Consider the following 12,534-nt stretch of genomic DNA (forward strand, 5'->3'; position numbering starts at 1 on the left):
GGCTCAGTCGGTTAAGCCTCTGCCTTCAACTCAGGTCGTGGGATCGTGCCTCACATCCGGCTTCCTGCTCAGTCGGGAGCCTGCTTGTCCCTCTCCCTCTGCCTCTCCCCCTGCTTGTGCGCTGTGCTGTCTCTCAAAAAAACAAATTCCTAAAAAAAAGAAAAGTACCCATATGAAAAGAAAGGTGGGCAGCCAAGGACTAGATTATAAGAGGTGTTATTTGCTCTATATCCCTTATGCTATGGAACCATCTCTCCTGTGTTTTGCAGTAATCCCACTCAGTCTCTGTGATTCAGGGGAGGTTATGCTGATCACCCCCCTACCTCACTATTTTTAGTGGTAGTCACATGACTCGGCTCTGATAGGTCAGAGCGCTCTGTTTCCCTGCTTACAGTGACTGCTTCAGGGCTGGGCATGTGATGATTTAAACTTGGCCAAATGGCATGCTAGTAGAACTAAATTTTTACTGCAGTTATTAGGAAAAACGAACTGCCCTCCTCTTTCTAGGTAGAGAGAAGTATTCAACACAGAGGAAGGGGAGCCAGGGGAAATATAAAGACTTTACCCGCCTGGCTCCATCAGTGCCTGAGCTGGACTGGAAGGCTGCACGCCATTGTTTTCCTTTTTTCGCTTGAGCTAGTTTTAATTTGGTTGAGTTTGAGTTTGAGTTCTATCCCTTCCATCATTGAAGACCGGATAACATACCTGTGTTCAAGTGTCTGCTCTGCCACTTACTAAACAAGTGACTTTGAGCAAGTTACTTAGGTTCTGGGAGCCTCAGTTTTCTCCTGGGAACATTAACATCTCCTTTGTCCTAAGTGGTAACGTAAATGCTTGGCACAACACGGGCATGTGGCAAGCACTCAGTGGGGCGGGATGGCTACTTGGTGTGATTTTTCAGGTGCCCAACTGTGTGCTTGGCTCTGTACTCCACAAGAAACCAGAGTTTTCTCCTGTTACTCATGAGGCAGTTTTCAGAAGCCAGATTTTCCCATCCCAGCTTCATCTGGTCACCAGAAGCCCAGCTTTGCCCACCGGATGAGTAAAGGAGAAACAGAGCACTGAGCCTGAGATCAAACATTTCAGCACCTAGAGCAGGTGGGCAGCTGCCACTGAGAAGGCAGTAAGCAGTACAGACCTTACTTGGGGTCTGGGAAAGAGAAGGTGGACCCAGGTGAACGTCATGCTCTGCCTGAAAGAAGAGCTGGTCCTGGTTTGGCTGAGGGGAGCAGGCCTGCTCTGTGCAGGGGGTGGGAGCAAAGCAAGAGACTTCGGGTCTCTAGATACTTAACACGTGAACACTGGAGAACAGCGCAGAATACATACGGTGTGTGTGCGCTTTTGAACCGGAAATTCATATCGGAACCTCCAAGAAAACACAAAGATTTTGCATATTTAGATGAATCCTCTGGCAGTCTTGTCTGGCTAAGGCTTTAAATCTAATCAAGTCTCTTTTTTGACTCGGAGCAGTTGTGTTGATGTGATTACTGCTCACTTCTGCCCCTCAAATGTACATGCAACAGAATATTTCTGGGTAGCATTTTGTGTCCTGTAACGATAGCGACCATGAGGCTGCAACTGTGGGAGTGTTTTCAGGTACAAGTTAACAGAACCCTCAGCTCAAACTAGTTTAGCAAAAGGAAGGGTATTTATTGGGTTACATAACTGAGGAAATCCAGACGTGTAGTTCAGGCATGATTTGATCGGGGCTTGGCTCTCTTTCTCTGCAGTTCTCTATAAAACAGTGGTTTTCAAACTTGAGAATCTCAGAATCACCTGCAGGGTTATTAGAATAGATATCCTGCTGATTCAGTAGGTTGGGGATAGGGGCTGAGAATTTGCATTTCTAATAAATTCTAATAAATTTCCAGCTGCTGCTGCTGCCACCAATCCAAGAAGCACACTTTGAGAACTAGATGTCTGCCAGCAGCAAAGCTGTCCACATTGTGGTAGGATGATGGGAGGGCGTCAAATAAAACTACCATCAGACAGAAGTTGTAAGCTCCACTCTTACTAAACTGGCCTGAACCAATCACTGTAGTAAATGTAGAAATTGAGTTGCCTTGTCCCAGGAAATACAAACTTAACTAGGGCTTGAACATGATAGAAATTCATTTTTGTCTCAGGTAAGAAGAGGTCTGGAGGTAGGCATCCCAGGGCTGAGGCCAAGGCTCCATGATGTCATCAGGCACTCGGGCTCCTTTCAGTTTCTGCTATCGCATCCTAGGGTAAGTCCCTCATCCACGTGATAGTGATATCCCTACCATCAGAACCATGTTCCAGACAGCAGGAAGGAGGAGGAACTGCAGACAAAGGAGTACGTGACAGCTGCCTCACCCAAGTGACTTTCCAGGAAGGCCCATCCAACTGCTTGTCCAGATCTGGCTCGTGACACCTCTCCTCACGTCTACAAGAGATCTGGGGAGTGTGACTTTTTTAATCTGGGCACATTGTAGCTCTAAGAAAGAGTCTATCCGTAAGGGAGAAGAGAAATTGGATAGGGGAAGAAAGTTATTCTGATTCAGGGCGATGGGAGGGGGATCCATTCACCTAAACAACATACTGTTTCGTGCAGCCACGTGGACAACTCTAGCTATGAGGGAGGGAGGTTGAGAAATACAGCTTTACAGTTGGGCACACTCCTCCCTGAACAAAAATCAGGATCCTCTTCATAAAGAAAAAGAATGAACATTGGGTAAGCTGCTAGCACTGTTAGCCACCATTACCCTAAACCCCCTCTAAAGAGTAGCTTTTTCTAGAAGCCTCCTTTGTTCTCTTGAGCTCATTGATGAGTGTTGTAAATCAGGTTTTGTGGTAGGATGTGGGAAAGCCGAATTGCTCTGTAGGAGATGGAGAAAAAGTGAAATTCCTGGGCACTTTGGAGGGGAGGGTGGGAATTTAGAGTTGCCCTAGGCAAGAGGGTACAGACTGAGAATCTGCAGGAAATTAGGCTGGAGAAAGCTAGACCACCAAAGTGTAAAAAAAGCCATCTGTCTGTAAACTGGTAGCTCCATGGGGCTAATTCTCTTGGAGGTTCTTGAATTTTAGAAAAAGGCAACAGTCACAGTAACAGTTATTCCAAAGAATTAGCCAGTGACGTATTGGAAAGAGCCTGCGTTTGAGAGTCATACTGCCCTGCATTGCCAACTATAAATTGTGTGAACTTAACAGAGTTACTTTTACCAAAATGGGCCTCAATGTCCTTAGTTGGAAAAAATAGAAGACGAACACCTACCAGTCAGGAGAGATTCAGGTAATGGATTGAACACCCAGCTCAGGGAAGAAGCTCCATCAGCATTAGCCACAATTAGCAATAGGGCCCCTCCTGGTATGTCCGTCTTTATATTCCCCAGTGGCCCAGCTGGGAGCAATGCCTACAGGTGCTCACTGACCACCTGGTGAAACAGACCACTTTGGCAGAGTTATGGATGCGGCAGGGGGCAGGGAAGGGGGGGGGGGTTCCTTCTCTGAGACCCTTGGACCATTAGGGACTTGGTGTGAGGGTGGCAGCCTAAAATGATCACACATCTTTGCTGACCCCAACTCATTTCTAAACAACTGAGGAGTGTCGTCATTCTCACCTAGTCATGAATGTAGTCTATCGGAATGGATGGTGGGTTTCATGTTACAGTGTCTTTTCTGCTAGTGCTTCTGGCAAAAATCAATGAATAATTTCATAACTGCTCCTACTGGCAGAACTCCCTCTTTAGTGAGAATGAAATTTAAAACTTGGTTTAGTCCTCACTGAGCACCTATGATATGTCATGTGCTGAGAATAGGAGACACTCCCTCCACCCAGTGGTTTGAAGCTTAACCTGTCTGAGAATTGCTGCTCTACCCCAAGATAGTCCTTCTCCTTAACTCCCAGTCTTTACTGCCTTTTTGGCCCCCATTCCCAGGAGAACCCGTTGACCAACAGGAAGGCACTAAACTAGACAGATACACTCCAGGATGGAAGGGAGGAATGTTCACTGCCACCTCAAAAGAAAAGCAACCCGCTCTTTATTCCATGTGGTCCTAAGATTCCTCTAACACTAGAGGGCAGTCTGGCCCCATGGACCTAAGGAGGCCTGCCCTATAGCCCACCGTCATCGCCATCCTCGCGTTCACCTGGAGACAATCACTGGCACAGTAAAATGACTTTCAGAAACCAATTTACCTAGGAGATAAGAACGCAGGCTTTTTTTAGACGAGAGACAGAACAGGGTTTGAACCTAGATTCCACCATCTTCTAGCTGTTTGCCCTGGGGTAAGTGTCTTAACTTCTCAGAACTTTGGTAATGGGTTTTGTGAGACTATATGTAAAACACTCAGCACAAAGTCCAGCCTATGATAAACCTTCAATAACTGTTAACTGTTATGTTTATTTTGTTCTAAGGAATATCTTTCTCTTATTTCTGGACATTGCTCTTTTATTTAAAGTGCAAACTTCTCTTCCTAGGAAATGTGGTTGGGGACACTCTGAGGAGATATCTATTATGTATCAGGCACTATAGTAGGAACCTTGCATGTGATGTCACAGCAATCTCAATGAGGGACTTGTTATCCCTAGTTTACAGGGACAGAAACTGAGGATAAAAGAGGTTGAGTAAGTTGCCCAAGGTCACACAGTTAGGAAGTAGTAGAACCTAGATTAGAGCCTAGACACCTGGGCTTCAGAGCTCTTCCCCACCACAGCGGGCTGTACCAGTAGTATTTCCGGAGAAGCTTCTTGTACCTTAACCCAAGGTAAGTTGTAAGGCTGAAGAAGGAGATTGCCATAGCTACTAACTGGACCCCTTTTCGAGTAATCAGATCCTAGGTCTGCTCCAGTTTTGCAAGAGGAGATGCTTGTCTGGAAACTCTCCTCAGCACCTGCCCCTGGAGGGAGCTGGCTGCAGCTGAATTATTTAGAGAGTCTGTAGACACTTGATATAACGAGCAGGTGTGGATGCTTCTCTGACTTTCTCTGACATGCCTTTACTTACCCCTTTTCCCTCCCCCTAGTTGCCTGTGAGGAAAATGAGGCATCAGTCGGTCTCCACAGCGTGTACGTGTCTATCTCCTCCTGAAAATTATTGTAAGTGGACCATTTTCCTTGCAAATTTCAAGATCATGTTGATTTGAGTGGAAATTGGTGTAACTAAGACCCCAACTAGTAAATGGATAAATTGTCTTTTCCTATTGATACACAGTTCCTTTTCCTCTATCCTAAGTTTATACAAATCAAACTTGAAGACTGAGTTTGTATAAATGAAAAAACCAGGTAACAAAAATGTTCATATGTAGATTTCATCAATGTAAAAAAACAACACAAAGCAATTACACTTAGGAAAAAAGACTAGAAGGAAATGTGAATATAAAGGTGGCACTTGGACTGTAGTTTTTAGGCCATAACAGCATAGGGAATAGCATAATAGCAATTATTAATAACTCCAGTGATAAGGGTCATGGGTTTTCTAGGATCTGCTCGCCATTCACGCATCCACCCCTCACCTTGACTGTCCATCTACCACGTCCTTTCTCTCACTTCCTGTTCATGGGCCACTGCGCAGCCTCAGTTGTCCTGGTGGGAAAGAATCATTTCCACATCTGCTCCTGATCTCTGTCCAGTCTGTGACTCCATATTGTTATCAGCATCCTCCGAAGTACCCCAATTAGATTTCAATGTAAAATCAAACTGAATCCATTGAATCCTAGTTGATAATATTTTAATCATGATCTCTTTACAGAAAACTATTTGAAAACAATTAGCCCCTAAAAATCTTATTTTTAAAGAATATTTATTGACATGGGGGAGAGGCTTACTACAAAATGTTGAATAGAAAAAACTAGGCTAGGGGCACCTTTTTCCCAGCTACTAATATTTATTCCTATGGGAAATTATTGGTATGATGGTGAAAATAAAGTTTGTCATAACAATTTTTAAATCTAAAGAGAGGCTTATTTTTTTTATCCCATCCCCTTTGGCAGTCTGTCTTTTGCAGACAAGAAATCAAGGCTCGGAGCGTTTAAGTCCAGACTGGCACCCTGGGGTCATGGCCCCAGAGGAGAGACTGTACTAGTTAGCTCTAGGGCGGCTCCAGCCTGTGGCTCTGTCTGGCTGCTGGTGCTCTGCCTCCCCCCCCCCCCCCCCCGGCCCCGGCCCCGTGGTCACAGCCCTTCCAAAGCAAGGGGACTTCAGCAAGCCATGAAGCTCTCCTGCTCCAGGTACTTTTGGACTCTCGTTTTCCTTCTCTAACTCACAAGTAAGGCTACATCTCTGACTCCGTGTTTCCAGATTCTGTTTCAATGCAGACAATTAGATGGTAAATAATTCAAGAGAACGGAAACTGGCAAAGTGGTGTGTGATGTCCAAATAGCTATCTTGTTTACCCTCTGGTGTAAACTTCAGGCTCATCTGCAAGTCAGGAGCCCCAGGAGTAGGTAAAATGTGCAAACACAGGAACCTTCCTGTTTTCATTCCCTCCCGTCTTTGAGTATTGTTGAGGGTAGGAAGCAGTTTCCCAGTTTGGTTAACATAAAACAGCATGGTTTTGGCAGGCAGATTTGGATAACTTCTTAGGCAAGTCTGAAGTTCCTCCCACGGTGGGCTGGGTGTCCGGAATCCAGAAGCATCCATCTGTCCTTGGGGTGAGGATTCACGATCCAAAGCTAAGGTCTCAGCACTAGTCACCATCCATGCCCCATTTCTTTCTCTGTGCAGTGAGGGAGATAGCTTTCACTAGGCCCTATGCCTTCCCATCATTAAAGAAGCAGTCTTAGTTAAGACTGTTTGAGTTACAGGTAACACAAACCACCTTTACCTTGCTTAAGAAGAAAAGAATAATGTATTATATGGACCTAGGACGTCTCATAAAGTCAAGGGCAAAAAACATAGAGCTGACCCAGCCTCTCAAGAGACTGGAACTCACTCTGGCAAAAAAGAAATTCGTGGCTCAGATAAGCAAACCACAAGCATGAGTGACTGGAATCAGGGACTCCAATGTTGTCTGGATGCTTCTATGCTTCTCCTTTCTGTGAGGGCTTCGTTTCCTCCTGTTGGAGGTTGGCTTCTTCCATGAGCATGGGACTGAGCCAATGGAAACTTCCAGTGAATAAGTGAAACTTATTTTCACAGCTTTGTCCTACCTTCCACCCACCGCAAAAATAGAAAGGCTCTGGCTCCCTGTTCCAGTGCAGGGGAACTTTGGTTGGTCTACTTGGGCCACCTGTCCTTGCTGTAGTGGAGATGCAGAGGAGGGGCTGTGGCATGATCTGGGTTGATTCAGCCACACATACCTGTGGGACCACACATGGCTAAATCTTGAAATAATTTCATAGGACTTCCTCTCTGGATTGGATGTAGCGTAGGTAGCAACGATTCAATGTTCCTGCTAAAACAACTAGAAAAAACTGGGTAAGTTACAGAAATCATATTTTAAAAGACATAAGAGTGTTGTAGCAGCAAGAAGGACTGATGAATTAAAATTCTGGAGAGGAAACTGATGAATTGTTAAACACTGCATCTGAAACTAATGATGCACTATATGTTGGCTAATTGAATTTAAATTAAAAAAAATAAAATTCTGGAGAGAAAGGAGCATTTTCTGAATGAGCTGATAATCTGTAACCATTTTCTTCCCTGGGGGTATTTGCCAAAACTGGATGCAGGCCAAGGATAGAGATTGGCCGAGGAGTAAGGTCTTTACTGGGACAAAATGAAACTGGCAGAACTTTTGTTGGTTGATGTGCTCTGGAGCAGCCTAACACTGGAATCTAGAGTGGCTCTAAGCACATGGCCAGTTTTGCCCCTGGGGGACACTGGCTGAATTCGGAGATGAAGCGGGAGATGCTGGGCGAGAAATATCACCTAGCAGAGGGAAATTTCCCAGACTTGCTGTACGTAGGAAGCAAAGTCCTATTAGAAGGAGGTGGGCTGCATTCAGCATACGATGGGTGTCTCCCTCAAGATATTTGCTAAATTTTGAAACTGTGTGGGGCAAGAGACTAAAGAGCCTGAGCTCCTAAGAACAGAACTGAATCTTCCACAGGCTTTGAGGATTAGAGAGACAGAGACCTTCCAGGCTGTCCATCAAAAGCTTGTGTGGGCTTCTTCCAAGGAACAAGAAAACCCAGGGTTGAAATGGACTAATAAAGCTGTAGTCCAGCCCCCAGGCAGCTGAACCCCTGACTAGATTGGGGTGATCTGTCCCTCACCCCATCTGCTAACAGAAGAAAAAGAGAATCACCCCTGGAGGAAAGTAATATCATCTACAGCATTTATGGTTCTTTTATATAATCATGAGACATGTGAAAAGCAAGGAAATATGGCTAATAATGAAGAGAAAAATCAGACTATGAAAGCAGACCTACAAACAATTCTGATACTGAGTTAGCAGACAAGGATTTTATAACAAGTATTATAAACATGTTAAGAAAATAAAGGAAAAAGACACAATATATGTAATGATAAAGGATTTCAACAGAGAATTAGAATCTATTAAAAAAAATCAAGTAGACATTCTAGAACTGATAAATGTAGTATCTGAAATTAAGAACACGTTAAATGAAATATTTCCATACCTGTTAATTAATACCTACTGGCCCCAGTCTCTTGAGTTTCCTATCCTCCCTGTCCATGGCCATGTGGCCCTCCCTGGGACAACCAGGATTTCCTCATGATCCAGCAACTCCAAAGAGTTCAGTGCTGACCCATCCAGGGGCCTCCAGGACCTGCTTTAACGCTGTTGGCAAATGTCCCTTCTGATTGGTTGGGGTCATACTTTCCCATTGTCAACTATTTTGATGTCATTTCTCAGCACTGCCATTGAAAGTCCCCACCAGAACCAATGATTAAAGTTTGGGAGAAGGAATTCCCCGAAGGAGGCAATACCAGAATAAGAGGAAAAATGGAAGGACATGAAAAGGGATGTTTGTTCACTTATGATACTCACTCAGAAAGCCAGAAGTCTGGAACTGAAGCCTGCTGTCGTTCTGTGTTTCCTCTCCACCATGGCCGAAGAGAATTGGGCAAGCCATGGGAGAAGAGATTGAATGAGGTGTTGAACTAGCTGGAGAAGTTTGCTCTGTTGCTTGGACCCTTGAAGTTGACTGACTGGAAGTTCCCACACCAGTTCTTCTCATATAACAGCCAGGATAGCCATAGTGAGTTGAGTTCCTCAAAGGCAAAAGAATCTCGTGAGGGGGCGTCTGGGTGGTGCAGTCGTTAAGCATCTGCCTTCGGCTCAGGGCGTGATCCTGGCATTGTGGGATCGAGCCCTGCATCGGGCTCCCTGCTTCGCTGGGAGAATGCTTCTTCCTCTCCCACTCCCCCTGTTTGTGTTCCCTCTCTCGCTGGCTGTCTCTCTCTCTGTCAAATAAATAAATAAAATCTTAAAAAAAAAAAAAAAAAAAGAATCTCATGAGGCCTAAAAAAAAACAAAAAAACAAAAACAAAATAGAACCCACAAAATGAAAAGCGCAGAACCTAGTGAGGACTAACTGACTCCCAGAACATAGGTTAAGAGAATAGTTTTTAGAGACAGTTCTAGGTTCAGATCCCACATCTGCCATTAACTGGTTATTTGACCTTGGGCAAGCCACTTTACCTTTCCGGTACATCTCACAAAATTTGTAGCAGACACTGTTGGTTAACTAGCAGTTTCCTCCCTTCTTTGCTGCGAAAGGTCTCATTCTTTTTTTCCAAAGTGTTTCACCTCTTCCCCTCTCAACTTAGGGTGAATCACATTTGGTCTAGGCCCATTGCGGTGATCTTACTCCTGGTCAATGGTTGGATGGCATGTGTGTATGGCCCAGTTCTGGCCATTGAGGTGGGAGGGGTGATCCAGGGGAAGCTTCTTGGAAAGCTTTTCTTGTACTTAAAAAAGAGCTACAAGGAAGAGACCATCCCTCTGCTAAGCCTTGTCATGTTCCACGTGACTCCTAGAAATTCGGCAGCTATTTTGTAGTCACGAGTGGTGCTAGCCTGGAGACCAGAGCCAACAGAGCAAAGAGACAGAAAGAACCTGGGTCCCTGATAAAATCATTGGGCCTCTAAGTTAACCAAGCCTGAAGCTGCCCTTACTAAGGACTTCTTGTTACAAATAAAATAAATAATTTCCTTATATTTAAGCTATTTTGAGCTTGGGGTTTCTCTTATGCAGAGTCAAAAGCATCTTAATGAACCTGATATTGTTTTTGAGGATTAGATTCATAAAATAATTTATGTAAAGCACTTAACACAGTTCCTGATATAAAAAGTGCTAAAAAAAAAAAGGTATTATTATTGCTATCATCATTATTTTTTATCATTATTATTTCTATTTCACCTTATTGCTTCAGCTCTGGCTATAAGAGGATAATAAGTCTGGCATTTAAAGATGTGATGATAGGGATGGGGGTGTCAGAGGTAAAGGAATGAATCCGGGTGCTTTGGCCCCTCACCCAATGCTCCTTCTAACAATGGTTTTAATTAAGGGTTTTGTGCATGTGTGTGTGCACACATGTGTTTATGCAGGCAATAGAAACTGACTTGGGCTAGCTCATACTAATAAAAAAAATAATCTTTTCTAAGGCTGTTGAGTGTGTTACCTATTTGAAGAAAGAAATTAACAAAGAAAATCTAGGCAGGAAGGAATTAGGACAACTCCAGACAGCTCAGCATCTAACAGCCATGGACCTCATGCCATTGACGTGACTGCTTCAGAAATGTTTGGCCTCTGCATCTCTCTGTCTGAAGTTCTCAAATGAGAGAGTTTGTGCGAGGAGGTGTCTGCGCCAAGAGTAGTCAGCCGTGGCCTAGGGGCAGGGTCATGCAGATGTGACCATTGAGGAGGGTTACCCTTAGTTATGAGGACCCTCCTAAAACAAGGCAGAACTATGGTGAGCCCAAAATATGCTTCGGGCTGCCACTATCTCTGCAGGTTTCCACCAACTTTAAATGAAAAGCAGCAGCCCCAAGCCAAATTATAAGCATGCTCAGAATTCAGTAATGCCAAAGAGAGTCTGTTTGTCGTGATGCCTTGGAAAGGAAGAGGAAGAACTGGGGCAAGGGACTAGACTGGACCATAGAGTGTAGAGCATCTTGCTATAGGGCATCCAAACACTGACTTGGAATGTCCAAGCCAGAAGGACCAGTACTGCCCTAACATTTGCAAAAGTGCAAATACTGCCCCGTATACCATTACGTCTAAATGTTTAAAAGCTGTAAATCAACCTAAGCCCACTTCCATCCTGTGCTCCAGCCAAGCTTTTCTCTCCCCCCATAGCCCACTCCACTTCTTTGAGATGTGGACGCTAAAGGAACAAGGTTCTCCCTGGGTTGTTCCTGCCATCTGGATGCCTGATTGGTAGTTACCATGGACATGCTGGGGCAGGGCAGGGCAGAAGCTGACCCCAGGACCCTGGGTGATAGCTGGATGCATCCAATCCCAGGATACAGTTAGGGCAGGCAGATTACCCTCCCCCACACCTTACTTTTCCAATTCAAGAGTGCCAGGCAGTTCTAAATACCTCCCAAATCTATGGCAACCCAGCCAAGGAGCAGGGAGTGGGGAAGGGGGAATGCACGGGAGGGTAGTTCCAGAGGAATAAGTTCTGTCTAGACACCCATTTGGGTTGATTTGAGGGGCCAACTTTAAACTGAGGGAGGCAGTCTTTCCTTGATTTCCCAGGGCAGAAGCTGTGATTTTTGTCTCGCATCCCTCCCCTTTGCCCACCCACCAACCCATTGTCAGCCTCGGCCCTCATCCTCTAGCCTGAGGGGACCAGTTGGAGCCACACATGACCTCTCCCCTCCCTGACTCATCGGCCACCTACCTTTCAGAAAACTTCCCTATGCAACCTGAAAAGAGGAAAAAATATTTTGTGTCTCAATGTATGCAATACGTGTGGCAGGGGCTCCTATTTCCCTGGTCCCAGGGCAATGCTAAGGAGGACCTTAGAAATTATCTCCAAAGTTGAGTCTACAGAAACTAAGAACCTACCAAACACCACCAGAGCTGGTCCACAGGGCTCTGGAGCAGACTAGAGGCCCCCACAAAGTCACTGGCCAATGATGGGATAATCAACAAGGACGATAACTGCATCGAACTCAAACTCCTCAAATATATTTAAACCCATGAGTTCATAGTAGTGCTTTAAAAAACCCTCTCATTTGTCCTCTTTTGAAGGATGCTAGAAAATCAGCCTATTATTTTGAAACTTGTAAATAAAGGGAAAGAAGTAGCATTTATTCTGCTATTCTTTTTCCAGCTGTGTGCCAGGATAACAAAACAGTTGATTAGGAGAAGTTTTTCTGTATAGAAATATGCCAGATATAAATACAAAGTTTTTCTTTATGGAAGTAATTGAAGAAGTGAAGCTAAGACATGAAGTTAGCATATCAGCATTTTGCAACTCTTAATGAAATAATGGATCTGTCTATGCGATGATCATCAACACCTGCTAATGTCAGACAAAGAAAATAACAGAGCATGGTGGAAATACAAAAAGCTGCCTATGGAGCATTCTTGACAAAGAAGAAGAAGGAAGAGAGGAAGAAGAACCTGAACTAGATTAAGCCTTTTTTTAAAA

General features: G+C 44.5%; 1 long non-coding RNA gene across 1 annotated transcript; it reads left to right on the plus strand.

Annotated features, from left to right (window-relative positions):
* The first annotated feature begins 1,783 nt into the window (after positions 1–1,783).
* LOC130543085 (uncharacterized) lies at positions 1,784–7,545 on the plus strand. Its single transcript, XR_008958117.1, has 2 exons — positions 1,784–2,228; positions 4,987–7,545. It is a non-coding gene; the product is annotated as an uncharacterized LOC130543085 (long non-coding RNA).
* Positions 7,546–12,534: the final 4,989 nt, after the last annotated feature.

This window comes from Ursus arctos, unplaced genomic scaffold, assembly GCF_023065955.2.
Source record: "Ursus arctos isolate Adak ecotype North America unplaced genomic scaffold, UrsArc2.0 scaffold_7, whole genome shotgun sequence".
Classification (NCBI taxonomy): domain Eukaryota; kingdom Metazoa; phylum Chordata; class Mammalia; order Carnivora; family Ursidae; genus Ursus; species Ursus arctos.